The 18,777-nt window shown below is 34.0% G+C and overlaps 1 protein-coding gene across 1 annotated transcript in view; it reads right to left on the bottom strand.

Annotated features, from left to right (window-relative positions):
* The window catches only part of Tpst (tyrosylprotein sulfotransferase), a 235,958-nt gene that overhangs the window by 159,866 nt on the left and 57,315 nt on the right, over window positions 1-18,777 (bottom strand). The window contains exon 2 of the mRNA XM_077426876.1: window positions 6,514-6,576. The gene's annotated coding sequence lies outside the window, so the exon portion shown is untranslated. The remainder of the gene's footprint in view (window positions 1-6,513; window positions 6,577-18,777) is intronic.

Genomic DNA, 18,777 nt, shown 5'->3' with positions numbered 1-18,777 from the left:
TCATAACATTTAAGGAACACATTCATACAGTTAGGTACGAAGTGAGCCGTAATGACTGCCCCCCTTAATATTTATTTATTACAATTTAGACAGAAATACAACAAAAATCTGGTTGAGGAGCTTGATGCCTTTGGCAACAGGCGAAGAAGCCATCAAATTAGTACGTATCCCAGGAGAGAGAATAGATTTTTGTATGTAATGTATGTGAGTTGGCTGGGAATATTGAAGCTGGGAATATTCTGCAAGAATTTGAGGATAACTCAACAAACCAACCAGTAATTTATAAAAATGTTTCTCCAAATATACTCTTGCTCGTGACTCCAAATATACTCAAGCTTACTCTTTGTCGTGACTCGAGGGAATAATAACCCAGTGCTCCCAGCAGGTAAGCGCTAGGATAGAGCCAAGGAGCGAAAACCACCATATACATATGTATATCTGAGAAACCTCCTCTGTAATCTGTCGATTCTCAAACAATGGACCATATCACTAGGGTTTCATATAATAGAAAAAAAATTCATATAGAATACGGAGTATAATGTACTCTGGAAAGGATTACTTGCAGGCAGCATGAAACCCAACATTTTTGAGTAAATATCATCAATGTGGCATCCAAAATCGAAATTCGCGCAGAACAATATTCCCAGATCACTGAAACTCGCAACCGAATTTACCTTAATGCCATTTAAATGATAAAGAGTATTTAAGTTGGTTTCGCGATCTTATGAAGCTTAAAGAGCAGCACTTCTCAATGTTGAACGGTAAGGTGTAGAAATTCGCACAATAAATAATTATGTGGGAATGTTCAATGCCAATAGAGATTCAATTAAGAATTCTTAGAACAAGTGTAACGCAGAGATTAGGTAATTGGTGGACCACTGATTTACGATCACTAATCGCCTGATAGCGCGTTCGCGCCAAAAATGCCTCGATGTATGAACAAGCTGTATACAACAGCTAATAGGAAACCATTGACCAATGACATCTATATGTTGAGAGCAAACGCTGGGTATAAATATTCGGCAGTTTTCTGCTTCATTCGGAGCTGATCAAGAACAATAAACTACCTCTACCACGACCCACTACGTCTTTCACTCCAATCTCGGAAACTACATGACCACGCGACAGTATTATGAGATAGTATATAAAATTTGGTGGTCCTATGTATATTGAGAACTATAGATTTTCATAAACTATATGTATAGTAGTAATAAAGTATCTGAAGAATGATTTTCTATAGTATGTAGTTTCCAGTTTGGTCCAAGTCACTAAACCTTTTTTCTTTCCTTCTCTCAGAATATATTCCTGTTGTAAGACTTTACTGTGCATTCATCCGGAGTGGGCTGGCCGACAGATCAAGAACAATAAACTAACTCTACCACTACTCCCTGCGTCTTTAACTCCGATCTCAGAAACCCCTCTACACGTCCACGCTACATAAGTATACCGTAATTTGAACGGCATCGTACTAACCTGTCTGTTATTTATAATACTAAATTTGATAATATCACATTTGCAATATGAGTAGCGATGAACTTTACGATTGCCTGGGGCAGGAAAACCTCAATTTACATTATCCATAAAAGCTATCTCGAAAAATGTGTCGCTTGACAAGATGCTTATGAAGAGGCAACTCCTGAATATAAACAAATAGAAAAAAAGTACACGCAGAGACGATGAGAAGAAAGGGAAACGAACGAAAAATGTACGTAAGCAGATGATAACATCTGAAAGAATGCTATGAAACGAAGGGATCCCGGGAGGGTTCATGGAAGGGTAGGGGGGGAGGGAAGTATGGCGACGACAGTGCGTCGAGATTGAATTTTCTTTTTATTAGTATCAGATATGAGACGACTCGCATTTGTGTATTATGAAAATTATGGGAATTATCTCGTGCGGCCCTGTGGGTTCTGTGAGAATTCGTTATTTTACTGTATTTTCTTTTTTTATCGCTTTCGTCCGCTTTTGTTTTCTTCGGCTAGGCGGTCCCTTGCATACATGTTTTATGGACAGTAAAGGAGACATAGGAGAGGGTGTTATTTCGCAAGCAATACTGCGGCAACGCTAAAACCGTGGGATATTAACACGCGAAAATATTTATGACCCCCGTGGGAAAAGCCTTTACGATGCCCTCCGATCGACAAAATTTTCTTCGGAAACGAGACGCATTTAAAAGATGCAACGCCGTCATCAAAAACGCTATAAAATTCGAACTCGATGTCGATTGATTGCGGTTTTGATTGAGCGAGATCAAAGCCGCCTCCATTTTTAAAGTAATTGTGTTTATTTTTGGAGAAAATCCGCCAAAACCAATTACGTGCAGGCGTCTGCGAATAAACAGACCGACGCCTGAGGGAGATGAAATCATCCCCATGACGAAAATGGGACGAAAGAATATAAACCTGAAACGATATATGTACATATATTCCGTAAGTGTGTTCATAAATTCGTATGCTAATATATATATATATATATATATATATATATATATATATATATATATATATATATATATATATATATATATATATATATATATATATATATATATATATATATATATATATATATATATATATATATATATATATATATATATATATATATATATATATATATATATATATATATATATATATATATATATATATATATATATATATATATATATATAATAAGCATGTTTACGCATACGTACATTGTTCGAATATACTAGATTTATTTCCAAATAAATCACTAATGTAATTTATATTTCACCTGTATATGATATCTAAATAGATAAGGTACCCAGTAAAGTATAGATAAATAAATAGGAAACGTATTGATTTATATAAAGTTTCAATTTTTAACTGTGCTAACATATAATTTATGTATGTAATATGTATATGTAGACATTTTAAAGCAAATGCAGTGAAATAATATTTCACTTTGCAAACTCGACTATGTATTTATGTATGCATACAAACGTCCATAGATAAATTATATGTGTATATAGATGGATCTTCCTGGGCATAAGCAAGTCAAAGTGGAACATACTTTAAAGTTCCGGTCGAATGCTCTCTCTCTATCGCCAATAAAACGTGGAGGAAATTGAAAACCAGGATCTATTTGTTCGGTATAAGTTCTTTTACATTTATTCAACACCTCGTAATAAACGTAAAAGGCAAAACTGGGCACACTGGGATACATTGTAGTATTGCGAGGAATAAAAATCGAACGTCGCCCCGCCATAAAACGATACGGTTATGACGATTTTTGGCATTGATTTTGCGAAACTTGAACCTCATAAAGATGACCGTAAAAAGTTATCGCGCAATGAAAAACTTTTCACGACAGAATTTTCAATTTAAAAAAATATCTAAAAATAAAAATTCCCTCGGTCGTTTCAGAGCTGTGCGGTACACGAAAGAGAGGTGGAATAGGATTCCGCAATTTCCGAATAAACGAACGATAAAAATTAAATTAAGTCTGATTCGGCAAGAAAAGCCCACTCTCTTTTTCTTTTATTCGTGGCGTCGACTTTTTACCCCTTTTTTTTCGAGGGCAATGAGTGGCTTAAATTAAGAGCAATTCCGTTTTTAGGCCGCGATAAGGTGAAAAATCACGCGGGAATATTAACGACCCAATCTGGAGGGGAAACGTAAAAAATATGACGACAGTAATCATAATGAATGGAGGAAGGGTGGGGAAAATAGGGAAATTCTCGAATTTTACTCGGCGCGGAGAACGTGTAAATTACCACCCGAGAAAAAGAAAATTGTACGCATTGGAAAGACGACGATGAATTGAACATTCATCAAAACATTGTTCATTCGGTGTAAAAGTAAAAAAATATACTTCAAAGATATTGATTACGTATTATTATGATCAGCGTTATAATGTATATAGCTATAGCCAAAGTTGCACAAAGGAACAAATCAGTCAATATTCCCGTCGAACAAAGAATATGAAATAAGAAAATTACTTGATAGTATTATTTTGTATGAAAAAGTCAAATAAAAAAAATTCTTTAGTTAATTTTTGTCCCACTACTTAAATAAACGTAATCTCCCACAAAATTCTCAAATAATAAAAAAATATTTAATTATATGTATGTATGTATTATAAAAGTTAATTATTATTAAAACATTAACACTTTTGTAATGCAAGACTTGCAGTCACAGCAAGACACAGTGGCGGCTCGTGAGAATTCAAGTGGGGGGGAGGGCTGCAAAAATGACAAAATGCGAATAAAAATAACATGAATATGTACCATACTGGGAGGGCTGCAGACCCGCAGCCCATATGGACGAGCCGCCAATGAATTGCATGTACTGAGTGTTGATTTTTTTGATATAATAATCAAGTAAATAGATACCATTTCCAAAAGACGACGCTGATGATTCAAAGAATTTGTAGGAAGCGGGACTCAAATTTGATAGGATGCTGAACAAATAGCGCTCGATGTTATGCATACTTATATTACATGCTTTTTATTAGTTTCACTTGGTCAGTTGGGTGAAATACCTAACTGCTCACAATTTGTGAAGTGATTTTGAACTACTTCCACTCTTTCGATCGTGTTGATATTTTACCGGCATACGAGGGTTAGCTTAGGCTATTTAAGTAGGCAAATGTTAATACGTAATGAATTTAAAAATAAAAATTACATCTGTATCATCCATCAGATCGACGTGATGACATCAGATACGCATTCTTGTCCCCTGCTACTTATGTAACTTCACAGGTCGAACAGTTATAGCTGCTATCTTTTTCACACTAACTCATATGATTATTATAGCTAGTTTTGTGAATGTAAAAAAAATCATTGACTTCGTTTGAGGCCGAAAAGCGTCAATGAATTCCGGAATTTTGGCCGAATGAACACTTGGCTGACGGACGCTTGGCCGAACGAACATTAAGGCGCTCTTCCACCGAATACGTAGACGCAGACGTATCGTGACTGATGACTGCGACAGAACATACGTCAATGCGACGTATGGGCATTCGTATGCGCAAAAACGATACGTGCGCGTCAACGTATTTGGTGGAAGAGCGCCTTTAGGCCGACGGACTTTTGGCCGGACGGACACTAAGCCGACGGAAGTTTGGCCGATTGTGTATCGACATTACTCAAAACCCACTGAAAATACACACATTATTTATAAATAACCTCGACTATTAAATTTAATATTTAAAATTGATATTATTAATTAATTTAAACAATTAAAAATTCAATGCGGCCAAATTTCCGTTCGGTCAAGCGTCCGCCAGCCTATTGTCAGTCGACCAAGTGTCCATTCGACCAATGTTCCGTCAACCATGGATTTCATTGCGTTTCTCCCTATCTATAAATGATATTTTACGACCTCGCTGATACGACAATGACCACTGTGATACTCTTTGACTGACTTAGGTATAAGGTGTATACTATATATAGAAATGCATAAAAACAAAGAGTAAGTATACAATATATATAACATCAGAGTCCAATTACAGACTTTTACAAAGATAAACAAATGAAAAAGATAAATACAAGATAAACAAATGAAAAGGAAAATAATAAAAGCTATAAAATGACTAAATAGCACATTGCATAACTAAACTAAAGTGGTAAAATATTGGAAAAAGGTTATAAAATAGAATAGAAGAAAAAATGGATCAATCGGTCAAGATTCTCTTGATGTTAGTCCTGAATTGATGTAGGGAAATACCGAACAGATCAACCTCATTCAGCTCTCCGTTAAACATACGATAAACACGCTGCAGATAAGAATATTTTTGGGAATTAGTATTGAAAGGATTAAGTGAAAAGAGTGCAACGTGTCTAGAATACCTAACTGAGATCCTGAAATCAACCTTACTCAGTAAATCAGAACAATCAAGGAAACCATTTATGAGCTCAAAGAAGAATGTAGCATCAGTAAGTATACTATATACCTTATCTGTTTGTGCCTCGATTATCAAAAATGAAAGTGGGTCAAAAAATAAGAATTTTAATAGCAATAATTTTTATCAAACATTATAAAAACAAAATTGAAATTAACATACATATACATGTAGTTTTAAAAAAAATCAATAAGATGAAAAAGGGACATCAAATGAGATTCGAGAATTGTAAAGAAAAAAATAAATCCAATAAAATGAAGAGCAGGATTTTCGTACGGAAGAGTTATTTTTGCTTAAAATTAAATTTGAATGTAAGTTTACACGGTCAATGTTGATATGCATATAAAATGTACATACATATGAGTCGTTATAATTGAAAGTGACATAAGTCGACCTTTTTTCATTTCCAGAAGATCTCAAAAACCATAAATATAATGTAATGTACATACATAAATATAATATAATAATAAATATAATTTTTTTCGTTTAAAAATATTTAAAAATACGTCTAAATATTTAAAATTAAGTCAAACAGATATGAACCAATATTGGAACTAAAAATTGGACTTCAACCACTTCCAAATATAACGTTTCATATGTATGTACATATGTATGTATGTATATTTAAAACAAGACAATCTCTACCTTTGATCCGAGTGCTCGATACTACAGAATTACGCTCCGCTTTTCCTAAGAATCATCGCAGACCTGAAACAATAAACATTTGCATTATATTACACAATTTTTAACCACGAAAAAGAATATTGTGGCCATCGTCGAGTCTAAAGGGGCCTCTTTGGGGGAGATATCCATGCCATCATCAGGGCAGCAATTTGACTTCGCGACCTCCGATTGCATATTCATTAGATGCAAATTTGGCTAGTCTCCACTTCAGTTTGTATGCGCTGACGTACATACATACATAGTACATACGCATGTACTGAAAACCCGAATATTCCATTTTTAATTATTAAATATATGTTTAAGCGACTGGAGGAAAAGATCACAAGATGAGCTCCTTTGAAATTTCACCTCACGTATCAAAAGACCGTTCCTCGACGAGCGGTTGAAGTAGCTTTTAATGCGAAATTTCATATTCAACAGTTATCGTTGAAGAATTCTACAAAATTTGATTTCATGTCTCCGGAAAGTGTTCCGCGTTTAATATTTACAACTGCTATACAACTTGGGTAGAAGGCATGTGTAATCAAACTGCGAAATGTCTCTAGTTATTAAGGTGTTGAGTTATCTTATAAAAGTAATTACATGTGCAAATAAAAATGCACAACATCTTAAGGAAAATTAGTCAAAAGACGTAGTCAAAAGATTAAAAAGAATATATAATACAATAATAGAAGCTCGTAATTTAACAAAAAATCGACAGATGTAAAGCAATATACATATGTACATATGTACGTATGTATGTAGAAGACGACTGAATTGATATTAGTGAAATTAGAGTCCGATTCGGGAACTTTTTTTATATACATTCATACATATGTATGTTTACATAACAAATTCCCCAAAGTACCTATTGATTCAGTAATTTATTTATTTATTTTTAATATACAAGTATACCACAGTGTCTTTACAGATAGTACATAAAATATATAAACACAAAGAAAAAATAAAACAACAATAATAAAAAAAAAAACAAATAAAGAATAGATATGTTACCAATCATAATCAGGTTAATTTGGTTTCTAGTATTGTTTCGACAGCCAAAGTTGTGGATCCAAATTTATACCGCCTTAGTTTACTTTAGAATGTCAAACCAAATCTATAATCTATTTAAACAGGTGCTCCGGACTAAATATAGAATTTAATCAAATGTTTTTTTGTACATCTGACATAATATTTACATATGTTCTTAAATTAAATGCAACCGAAACTTCAATTAAATTGACTGCTTGTACCCGATTGTAATTATTACAAGATAAACGAAAAATTAACACGTCTACATATGTACATTGTATAAATGTATACATACATATACATATATAGGTATGCATAGTAATTAACAATAGTTTCATTTATCGGAATACAATATAATAAATTTAATAAATTTTAGCATAACTTTAACTGTCGTCTGGCTGTAAATCTCCAATCAACTAATTATTATCTACATATATGTATATTATATATAAAAATAAATATCTGTCTGTCTCCTGTGTGTCTCGAATAGGCTCCTAAACCACAGAACCGATTACGATGGAACTTTCAGGATTTGTTTTATGCATGTCCGGGACGGTTACTGTGAAACAAAAACGGAAAAAAACGGGAACGGAAACGGGAAAAACGGGAATGAGTGTTATTGCAACGCAATAATTTCAAATGTGTTTCAAATGTGCCTGCGTTTTTTCCGACAAATGGGAACGGGAATTGCATGCGTTATTGTGGCAATGCAACGTATGCCGGGTTCAGCTAGTTGTTAATATTATTCAACTACATATAATACTACTATATATGTATGTACTTAAGATAAACACGGGTTTATGACGATTTTAAATGTGACATATTTTCTTATCAGGGCTACAGCTAACAAGAACCCTCACGAATGCACATATATACTAATGTATATGGGTCTACGTGATGAGCCAGATTGTTAAATTACAGAAAACACCAATATCGGAAGGCAAAGATCGAAAATCGAAAGATCTTAAGTCGAAAGATCAAAAAAAAAGGGTGCATGGTAAACAGTACATACTCACGTACATACTCACTTAATTTGCACGAGCAGGATACAACACGAACAAGAGGAACAGGATTTTCCTCCCGTATTAATGTGCGCGCGCAGTATTTCTTTAATTTAACATTCTGGCTCGTCACGGAGACCGATGTATGTATATACAGCTATTTCTACTTGAGTCAAAAACTCGAAACAATCACTTAATATACGCATACATACATATATGTATGTACATATATAAGGAATCCTGCAACTTTAAATAAAATTAGAGCAAGTATTTTATAATACAATACATCTGTACAATATCCTAAGTGCACTGTTGTCAATTAGTGTGTATTTATCGTCGGTCGTTCAGGCGTGTTTATCTTCTGGATCTGCCCGAAGGCAACCAGGTACTGTCTGAAGACCATCTCGGACTTGCTTGGAATTAATCAGAGTAGCTTTAATCCTGCATATACGTCAGTTTATCCAACGAGCTTACGCAGAAGCCGTAAAAGCTGGCTGCCTTGGTTACCTCTTCCCATCATCTCAGATTTCCGTTGAAAGTTCGACGGAAACCAGGAAGACTTCTTTTCACCAAGGCGATATTCATTACGCGTGTATTGATTCGATGTGCTCCTTTGTTTATCAAAAACTATTGTTTACATTGAAATTTCCCTATCATAATATACTAGACGTAAAAAGGTATACAAAACTTATAAGAGGAATCCTTTTTGTTCGATATAAAAACAAACTAAAACAAGCTGCAGTTGTTTTTTTAGATTGTATAATAAAACGTAGAGAGCAAAAGAGAGGGTAGTGAAAAAATGTATAATAAAATGAATTTCGTTATGATCTCACTTTGTTGTTGATGATGCTTCTTGAGTGAACGTTATGAAATTCAAATAAAAATAACGAAATAGCTGTAGGGCGATATTACGAGAGAGTATAGTATTGTTCAAAGCAAAATGACCGGAAGCGATTACGAGTTTTTCCGATGGGTAGAATAGAATGAAAAGCTTTTAAGTAATTTAATGAAGCGCTTTTAGGTGGGGCTGAAAAATCGACAGCAGAATGTCCCAAGTGGCCTCTGAACGAGTTTCACTAATGAAACCTGAAATTTGATATTTATTGTATTTAATCTATTGCGAGTACAGCAAACGGGTGAAAAATATCAAATAATTAAAAATACCTTTGCAAAAAAAAAACTATTTATTACACACGGGTGAGTATTACCCGATTAATAATTACTCTTTTTAATTAGACGACAGTATGAAATTTAGTATCTTCCAAAGCAAAATTCAAATTACTATAAAGAAATTTAAAATATAACTGATTTCAATAACATTGATTTGAATTACATCTCTAGTTGAGTTTGTCTTTGTAGTTTTCCATGTAATGATCCAAAGGATTTTTCTCAATGATTTTGCTTTGCTTTTCGTAGAAAAAAATAATTAGCATGTACATACATATATACATATGTACGTACATTGATATGTATGTATACAAAGTGGCACCACGACAAAGCCGCGCACGACAATGCCGCGCCCACACAGCCCCGCAGGACAAAACTACATATAATGTTTTTATGTATAATATTTAGTAATATTTTATATCATATGTATATATTTATATCTACATATGTATGTATAATATTTTATATCCAACAAAAATTAAAACACACCTAATCATAGTTAGACATCTTAGAGGTCATGATTTATCACGTGATTTTTAGGACAGGCGTCAACGAATGACTAAAATAAATTAAAACGACATTTAAATCTGTCCGTTCGGAATTTATTTCAAGTACGATTTTTGCCAGCTCGGAATTAATTTCACGATATTTCGTTTTCCAAATATAAAATGAGAATTTTACACCATTTTCACAAAAAAAAAAATACTGCATATTAATTCTAATATTTAAAACGGGAATAAAACCAAAACTTATTTTTATGTAATTTTGTAGTTTCATTCTGTGCGGCTTTGTCGGTTCAATATACGTAATCTGTATTATTGTTCATGCTGTATGTATACACATTGTATATACAAACGTATATGTATGACGAAACCATACTAAGACAAATCAACAAAATAACTTACCTGTAATACAAACACATATTTTTCAATTTAAATTGATTTTTACACAATTCTTTTAATTTTAAAATGCATTTTTATCTTGATTTAGGTCGTTCTCAAAAATAATAAGAATTCCCTATCATCCCACTCTAATTTTTGCTAATTTTACCAGAATTTAAACGTCGCAGTTTTCTGTTTACGAACATTCAGTTAATTTTAAAAGTGACTATAGAACACTTGCAGCTTCCATGAATTATAAACGGAACGTAACTCGAAGGAAATTATTCAGTTTGGTCAACCTACTAATTCCAAATTGTAAAAAATTATACGCACGCTCGTAAGGTGTGACCACAGCGTAAAACGGTACGAAAAATAATAACTCGCGAACGCGACAAAGTTAAAAAGCTCGTATTTATGCGGCTTTTAGTCGCGCCATAAATAATACATCATTGAAAGCGGGCCGAAAATCCGCATACTCGGTTAATATCGACGCTGCAGATTGAGAAGCGTCGATATATCAAACAATCGGGAGGAAAATTTGTGAGGGGTGGGGGTGGGAAAGGGGTGGTGCGATACAATGGACACACGTACGCGCATTTGCTATTGAAAGATTTACGGCTCGCGGAAACGGACGCGACTACCCCTGCCGGAAAACCGTAGCCCAGCGATATTCAAACCGATATCGAACTGTTTTTCCTAGAAAACGTATCAAACGTATTATGGTTATTATTAACGCTCCGATTAATCAAACCTAAAATACCCACTACACGTAGCCACATAGGTTAAGCGGTTGCTTATTGATTTTGATTTTTAAATGCTTTTTATTATTACTACATTTGTTCACAATACATCTTATATCTATTTTAATAGCCACTGATCTACTGATCATTTTCTATTCTACGATTTTAATTTAATTTTGTTTGTAATCATAGTATTATATTATTATAATGTTAATGTATAGCATAATAGGAAAAAAAAGGTCAAATTTACAATTCTTATAAATGCTCATAATACATCTAATACATAAAAATAATTAAAGATTCTCTAAAGTCGACGATCTAAAGCAGATTGTGCTTATGTAATTTGTGTTTATACCTGAAGGGTATAGACATTTTGTTGTAATCACCGAGAAACAAGTGCGTTAGTATGGTTATTAGTGATTCTGTCATAGAATCTACTGGTTAGTTTGTTAGTAATTTCTGCTAACTAACTAAATTAACGGAATATTATTTATGGCATGCAAGTTAGTATATATGGGTGTGTTATAAATTATCTTTAGGGATTTATTTTGTATTATTTGGAGCTCGGAAAGGTTAGTTAGTATTCGAGGCGTTATTCATACAGGTGAAGCATGGGTCAATAATGGTAATATGAGCGCGCGATATATAATTTTATTTTAATTCGAGTTTAATTTTAATTTTTACAAGGCTATTCTGTTTTACTTTATGCGCGGTTTGGTCACCGATAGAAATTTAAATTACTTTCGATAATTCGATGGTGTAAAAATAAATCGTAATAAACACGTTAAAGAATGCAAAAATTAAGGAGACGATGACAGCTAGCCATTGTCACTAGCCTGTATGTAGTTTTATATGTTTGACTTTCTGCCCTCCACTCTTTTTGTCGAACTTTAATTGTTTAAAAGCCTATAACTGCAACTTTGTTATTGGATATAAAATGTAATATATAGAAATTTACTTTTGTCTTGGGCGGTTATGACAGCGCGGTATTGTCAGGGTCCAGATATGTCTGGATAACTTAATGTTGTGGTAGTTCAATAGATTGTAAAAATTGCATTGCGACATGTGTAATGGAGTCGTCTTTCAAATTACTGAGGCTAGGGGCTGCATTTTGGAATAGGAGAGACATTTAGCGGTAATCATTGAAAACTCAATACTTCAGCCTTTCAAGTGGTAGGAGTTTATGTGCTATTCATGGTTGCAGAGATGTAGCGATTTCAAATAGGGTCAGAATGTTCTATTTATTGCTATTACATTTTGGGTTTTTCTTCATATTGTATAAAAATGTTTGGAAATAAATATTCGTTATTTGAATCTTTTGGGTAGAAAGAAGGCAACGAAAAATCATTGCAAAAATACTAAACCCAGAATTTTATTAATATGGAAAACTGTAAAATAATTCTTCATGAAAAAAAATAGCAAAACAAATGCAATTTGACTGAACCGACAACATTGTCAAATTGTGTCTTTTTAAAAGAACCTTACAAAGAATACAAGAACATGATGAAATGTTTCCATTATACATGAGAAATTTTTCCATCATAGACAACGTATTTATAAAAACACAGAGTCGCATCAAATTTTTACGTCTACATAGCTCATCTCGGGAACTCTGGAATGTGCATGCGCTGCTTACTTTAAAATCTTGTATATATTTCATAATTCAATCAAAGTTTTCTTACAAATACTTTTACAAAATTTATATGTACACGTATGTACATGAAAATTTAATTTGCATCATAACCCCATTATATTAAAAAAAATCATATGTAATATTTTCAGAGAGTACTTTTATATTGTAAATATGTATATATATATATATGTGCATACATATATACATATGGGGAGGAAAAGCACATATCGCACCTCCGGTTCCGGGAAAATTCAGCCCCATTTTCCCACTCCTATGTACATATTATACATACATGTATACGCACACACATATTCCCTATTGCGATACAAACGTCTCATTTATCTGAACCCGATTTTCGACATATCCCGCCACTCACCACGCACTGAGTTCTTTTTGATGACTTTATTTGTCGGTAACACATTAACAACCCCACATTCGCACATCCTATCCGTCCCCCTCCCCCCTTCTCTCTCCCCCCACCCGGTTCTAACGCATGCAATGTTCCCGGTGGGAATCGCATATTAATCACGAAGATTTCCCGTTTGAATTGAAAATAATTTCATGCGGAGAATAAATAAATATATTTTCACGCAAGAGCGTTTAATCGGAACGGACGCGCGCGGTTTGAGGGTTGAAATTGTGCCTATTTCGTGCACGATAGAGGAAATTTCCCGACCGCCCCTTCCGGTTGAGATATTAAATGTCATTGTTACGTATGTATGTATGTAGTCAAATTGCACATAAAGGATTGAATCCAACACATGAAAAATCCTTTTGTACAAAATTCATACAGCCTTATAACTAAATATAATACAGTGTTTACTTATTTCATTGAGAAGCTTTCGTTGAAAAATACAATAAAATTGTAAAATGAAATGGATTTTTTTTAATTTTCAACCCTATTATAATATATGTACATACATATGTATGTATTATATGTAGATAGTATTTTATATAATCTAAAATGTGGGAACACGTATGTATATGTATTAAATCAAAGTTTTATTTTGAATGAAGTATTCTTGTCCGATTGACAAGTATAATGCTTATTCTAGGAATGTGGAGTGGATTAAATAAAATCCAATTTCAGATTAAAGTTGGATTATTTTAGTATTTAAAAATAAAACCTTTATATGTGTATATACTAAAATAAATAAATAATAATATAAGATATAAAACGAAGGAGTATATGTACATATTTTTCACGATTACTTCCAAAAGTTCAAGACAAAGTCCCACTTCACGACCTTGAATTTAATACACTAATTATAATTACAGAGTAATTATTCACAATTATGTCTTAATAATGTAGACATAATTGTGAACAATTATTCTGTAAGAAAACAAGTTTTAATAGGACCTTCTATAAATTACACCTTACTATATATAAAATAGTAAGTCACCCTTACTATTTTTGTAAAGAAAAATACCCTTTATACCAAATTTTTTCATTTGACAATGACATATTCAAGTTCAAATATTTAAAATTGCATTATAAAATCGAGATTTTACCAAAAAAATGCTATTTCGCTTATTAAGAGGGATACCCGAAACCTTAATTTTGCTGCCGTTCCTTTTTTCGATATATACATATATTGAGTGAATGCGATAATACATATCAATATATATATATTGGATATCCATAGCATATTAAAAAATAATTTCTCTAGTGCCATAATTGAGGAAGGGAGAAGTGTAATACGTTTGTATGGACAAGGCGCTGGTGTCCAGCCCTGTTAATGTGTTACATTAAATAAAAAATGCATTCTATTTTCATTCAATATTGTCATTTAATATTCGAAGAGAATAGCAAGCTTAGATGATTTTTGCTTCAAATACACATTTATTATTATTTCAATGAGCTGAAAGATAAACTTGGACCTTTAACAGGGCAATTTAATTTTCGAAACTACAGCTAAAACAGAGCCAGTAATACAATATATTAAAACTTTTCAACAAAGAATAACCGAGCAAATAACAATTTACGTGCACGTATTTTCGTTCCACTGCGATGATTCACGTTACGAACGAATTCCAAACAAAACGTACACGACTTTTTCTTTGTTTTCATACACAAAAGTTCAGCGACCAACATCCATTTGGACCCGCAATAATAGCATGTGCGGAAGAATGAACCTCACTCGATAAATCAAACTTTCCCCCATAGTCGTCGTCGGGTTTTCCACACACAAACTTACTCTATCAAAAAAAAAATGTCGCGATAAGCTCAAACAAGTACGCGTACTAGTTATTAGCACGAGAAAACACCACAGAAAAATACGTACAATTAAATAAACGTCAAATTGCACAATCTTACAACAGGTCACACGAGCTGAATGAAGTTGTAAAATTATCTCCGAAACGACTACAGGTCAGTTGCGATATCGTCTTAAATATGCGTTGTATTGATTTACGTTGTTGTTATCAATTGCTTCCAATTGGAAATAAAATATAACAATTATTGTGCGTCATCAATCAAAAGTGTGCCCGCACGCTTTCATTGATCAAAATAAATATCAATAAACACACATGTACAAACAGCTGTCTAGGAAGCACGTTATTGTTACTAAAATCCAATCCAAACTAGGCGAACACTACGAAAATAGTATTTGAAAAAGAATTTTACAATAAAAACGAACTACATATTTTGTTTCTGGACGTCTAACCAATACGAGAACTATGAACAAGGCGAACACTACGAACAAGGCGAACACCACGAATAAGCCGAGCACCACGAATAAAGGCGAAATCACACAACGGTGAATGTGGCACGTGGTTTTTTTTAGATATTTTAAACATGCGAAAAAAATTATGCGTGCCATTCAGTGCCGCGCCGGCCATTCATGGGACGCCTGGTATGCCCCACCCCATAATGATCCTTTGGACCTTTTTCAGTCAAATTGTATGCTTTTTTATATTTATCCTTGCTTGACAGTGATAACTAGAGGTAGGATAGTCACAGTGCTATCCATTGTTCGGCAAACCTTTAACAATGCATTTACAACCTTTGAACAATACACGGCCCCCTCAGGCTCCGGTGACTAGTGATAACGGTGTATCCCATATTTGAAGAAATGTAGAAGACCACCAACGGCGAGGAGCCATGCACGCGATGTTTTCACCCTATGGCGAGCACCACGAACAAGACGAGCACCACAAACAAGACGAATACGATTTATTAGATCCCTCGCAGCTAGAGAAATACTGACAGGAGACGGTCGATTTGTTTTTTTAATAACCACAAGACCTCACCAGCAGTGTATTTGGTCGGGATTTGAACCCACGATTTATCTACTGGTATGCAATAGCTTTACCAATGGCTATTAAATGAAATATTTCCAATATCACATTAAACACATAATAATAAAAGTGTTTATCTGAATTCCGATTGGTTGCAAGTGCTCACAACCTTGGCCCAAATTGGTAGCGATCGAGAATCAACAAATTACACTGGAGATATCTAAAGTGTGATTTTCAATCTAGGGCGATAAGGGGTTGTGCTTCATCAGCGCAAGGGTTGAATACGCACAGCCCCTCTTCGGTGGTTGGTAATTAATTTCAGTTAATGCCGGTGTGAATTACGAATAAATACAGTGTGCTACCATCCACATTCTCCACGACTAAATAATTATACGGTATTCCTCTGATTAGAGAGGGGAAACAAGCCAGGCTTTGGATATTTACTGCGATAATTTAATCGCAGGTGAAATTATTGTTTATTCGCAAGTGAAGCTATTCATTTTTTACAATATAATAAATCTATATTGATCATATGTACATTCAATTTATATGATACTAGCCGGAGTTTCTCGAGCGGGGGAAATTTTGGAAAACAGTCTCCGACCCCTTCCAAAATCCATCGACCATCTACGTATGTACATATATATGTATACGTCAGAGTAGCGTGAGATACCAGCAATATATGAAGCTTAGTGATTAGTGACGTGTAATGCCTTCAACTGAATCATGGGTTCATTCTCTGGCCCAGTGTTGCTGGCCAGATCTTGGATATATGTATGTATGTAGATCGATCCTATCAGAGTTTGCCAAATTATCAGATTTCATTGAAAAGGTTCCACCAATTGGAAAACTTTTCTTGTCTCTCGCAAATTTGAGTTCATAGCATCTCGAATTTGCTTACACATATTGTGGGATTTGATGTGTGATATGAATAAATGTAATGTAGAGGGGTAATGGCAAACAGTGGTACACATGAGTGTACACTGTTAGGAGTTGGCAGAACTGGGTGACGCCAACTGACAGTTGAGGAGGGGAGTAGCGGAGTGCCACTGACCGGATGCGTAACGCATCGAGTGTATACGTTATACTTCAATAAACGTGGATCATTAATAAAGATCGCCTTTTAATTGTCTCTCTCCTGCAATCCTCCCTATACACAGGACTCCTACAATATTATAAACATGCTACCCACTCTATTAAATTTATGTATTTTTAACAAAAGTGTTATCGAATTTATCCATAGATGTCTATGATACTGTTACGTATACTAAAAAGAGCCGCCGAGTAATTGCGATCGGATTAGGCCGGGTAGCGTCCTGAGAGACCGTGAGACCGGTGTGAGTGGTTTTAAGGATTAGCGATAAGCTAAGTGCATGTAGGCTAAACAATGGCGACCGAGTTGGCTGGTATTGGTCCTTTCGCAGAATATACTGGCATTCTGGACTGAGCAGTGACAGTGCGTGTATCTCCTTAATCATCAATAAATGCTGTGATACGACTGTTGGCCTTTTACTTGGATCCTCCACCCACCCCTACGCAACAATACTGTATAAACAATTGTTTATCGATGTTTGTAATTGGCGAGGAGTACGCATTGAGATTTACCTGTTAGGCCTTCCTGGTATATATACATATGTATATAAAAAAATACATCAAATGTGATTTCCTAAACTGCAGATTTACATAGCAGACAGACATTCAATTTTGAAACAAATACATACGTTCATATATTACTTATCTAATAATATATTGTTCAATGAGAAACTCAATAATTTTTATACCTACATACATAGTTCACTAGTGGTGCTCCCCGGCTTCGCTCGGTAAATGGAAATAATATGAAAACCATGAAAAAAATCTTCATTCGTTTTTTTATTAAATTTCTTTGAATCGAATAAAGGTAATATTATTTAACGACCGACCAATCACAAACGTCTTCGATCAATCTGGCCAATCAGAAACGACGTTGAGGACAGTCAATAAAAATATATATTACAGACGCCGTTTCGGTTTTATAAGTATAAGATAAGATATTAAAAAAAACTTTTTTCCATTAAAATGGTACATTTTTATTATATAAAAATAATCTATTTTAAATTTTACTTATACAAATGTATTTAGTACAAAGTACATAATATTTCGGTTTAAAAATTGTTATTATTTTGGTCCCCAGATAAAGTACTCGCCATTATCTACCGTGACATAAAATCCCGTATATTTACTCAAAAGAAACAATTACATACATTTGCGACATTTTGTCAGTATTTTATTGTGACGGGATTGTGGCTTCTCGGGATTTTAGCCGTTGGGATTATAAACATACATACATAAAGCCAAAACGACCAAAGCCAACATTCCATACGACAGAAGAGTACACGATATTTTAAACAAGATGTACATACATACATAAATACATATGATATATAATTTATCGGTCTCCGTCACGAGCCCGAATGTGAAACGCCCGAAAATGCAAATATCGGAAGGCAAAGATCGAAAATCGAAAGATCAAAAAAAAGGGTGCATGGTAAACGGTACACTTGATTTGCGCG

This window comes from Arctopsyche grandis, chromosome 3, assembly GCF_051622035.1.
Source record: "Arctopsyche grandis isolate Sample6627 chromosome 3, ASM5162203v2, whole genome shotgun sequence".
Classification (NCBI taxonomy): Eukaryota; Metazoa; Arthropoda; class Insecta; order Trichoptera; family Hydropsychidae; genus Arctopsyche; species Arctopsyche grandis.
This window is presented reverse-complemented; position numbering and strand designations above follow the sequence as displayed.